The sequence below is a fragment of the Colobus angolensis genome, unplaced genomic scaffold (assembly GCF_000951035.1).
Source record: "Colobus angolensis palliatus isolate OR3802 unplaced genomic scaffold, Cang.pa_1.0 Scaffold106, whole genome shotgun sequence".
NCBI classification, from domain to species: Eukaryota; Metazoa; Chordata; class Mammalia; order Primates; family Cercopithecidae; genus Colobus; species Colobus angolensis.
Genome location: NW_012111586.1, coordinates 3709416 through 3711416, shown reverse-complemented (window position 1 = coordinate 3711416; position 2001 = coordinate 3709416). Strand labels below are relative to the sequence as shown.

Genomic DNA, 2001 nt, shown 5'->3' with positions numbered 1-2001 from the left:
AAAAAAAAAAAGAAAGAAAATAAATAACTAAATGGATGGCTACTTCCCTGTACTGATAGCATGTGCACATCACTACATTTTTCTTTCTGTTTATATATAAATTTCCCCCACAAACCTGGCTACTGCTTGAGGTCTGAGCCTGTCATCTGCCTGAACCTCTCACTCCTAGAGTACCTGTCCCACACATACATACATACAATGTACACACTACACACACACCACACACACATACACCACACACACACACACACACACACAGCTTATAGGGGAGAGATCTTGACAGGTTGAGTTTGGCCAGCTGGAAGGACATTTGAGGAAGTCGCTGCCTCTGTCACTGTCTTCCTTTACTTCTTGGAAAACCTGGAAAGAATCCTCTTGAAGAATATCAAAGCACTTTACTATACTCGGCAAAAGATCCCAGTGGACCAGATAGAATCATACTGAGATTGCTCCTGTATCAAAGATAAGGAAACAGATTTTGGAAAAGTAACAGGCCTGCAGCCCTGAATATGAACGACCTGAAGGGGAAGAGTTAATTAACAGTAGCCTCATCCAGTGAAGGTTCAGATCTGTGTCTCACTTTAACAGAGTTCTGGGGCAACAGAATAACATGTTGGACTTTCCCAGACTCGAGGCAGGCGTCTAAGTAAGAGAATTATCCCCACTTCCCTCCACTTCCGAGAACCATCCCTGCACCTGCCTAAGAAAGCCCGAGCAGCTGGAAAAAGCACGTAGGTGAGCAAACAAAAAGATGGCAATTAAAACTTACAGATCACCTAGTATGCGCCGTGCGCCTTCAAAGTTTTATCTTAATTCTTGCTACAGTTCTAATGTAGGACCACATTTTATTGCTGATGAAACTTAAGTTCAGAGAAACTGGGAAATTAGCAAGATCATACAGAGAAAAGAAGAGCTCAAATCCGAAACCAAGTCTCGTCCCCTCCAGTGCCCTGCGCTCTTCGCTCAACCCGAGGGGCTCACATTCAGTAGTAAAGGATTGAGGCCATCTCCTCTGGGAGAAAGGCCAGCAGCAAGAGAAACTCACCTTGGCACGAGCACAGAGCGTGAACACAGTAGTGTGGCCTGGGCTCAGTTCTGCACCCTGCCAAAGATCCAACGGTCCTTAGCTTAAGTCTGGCGGTGAGGAGGAAGCTCCAACCGGAGGGAGGGGCAGGGGCCGGGCATAAAGGATCACGCGCAGGGTGGACCTCCTTCCCCGCCTACCAAGGAAGGACCTGAAGGGGATGGAAACCAGAGCTGGGAGATAGTACCGTCTCCACCTCTGGATCCTCCAGGTCGACCTGGCCAGAACTTGGTCACTTACTCCGCAGCGCGAGTTTGGAGAAGTCCTAGGCACAATGAGGCAGGTGGCGCTGGCCACGTGGGCGGTCCAGGGGGCTGGGCCAGCCGCGCCTCTTACTGGCCCACATTGCACCGCGCGCCTGGGCGCCGCCGCTGGCGCTTTTCCGGGGGAAGTAAGGTCCCAGATGCTACGTTGCAGGTTCTTCTGCTGTCGGCCCTCCGGATTCACAATGCCATCCCTGGCTCCATACTCTTCCTAAAGTCAGGTTGGCTGGATTCCCAAAGTTTACCTAAGTTGGCCGCGTTACATTTAGTTCAAGCAAACTGAGGTCCGGAGAGCAGCTGCAAACCGAGGTTGACCAGAATACTGAAGACCTCGGGTCTGCAGATCCAGACGCTGGAAAGTGCTTGGTCCCTTTGTCTGGACCATGGACCCGTGCAGCATGTTATGTGCCAGGCACTGTGCGTAACACTTAATGAACATGGTTTTACTGAATCTTCAGGATAATCCTGGAAAAGGAATATTCTTTTTTTTTTTTGAGACGGAGTCTCCCTCTGTCGACCAGGCTGGAGTGCAGTGGCACGATCTCGGCTCATTGCAACCTCCCCCTCCCTGGTTCAAGCAATTCTGTGCCTCAGCCTCCCAAGTAGCTGGGATTACAGGCACCCGATACAACGCCTGGCTAATTTTTTTGCATT

General features: G+C 50.0%; 1 protein-coding gene across 3 annotated transcripts in view; it reads right to left on the bottom strand.

Moving 5' to 3' along the window:
* Positions 1–1656, bottom strand: part of AKR1A1 (aldo-keto reductase family 1, member A1 (aldehyde reductase)) — a 45501-nt gene extending 43845 nt beyond the window's left edge. The window contains exons 1-2 of one of the 3 annotated variants that reach the window (XM_011946517.1): positions 1321–1424; positions 1046–1235 (exon numbers count right to left, since the gene is read on the bottom strand). The gene's annotated coding sequence lies outside the window, so the exon portion shown is untranslated. Of the gene's footprint in view, positions 1–1045 lie in introns of all 3 variants that reach the window. The other 2 variants (XM_011946509.1, XM_011946501.1) reach the window with 2 other exon arrangements.
* Positions 1657–2001: the final 345 nt, after the last annotated feature.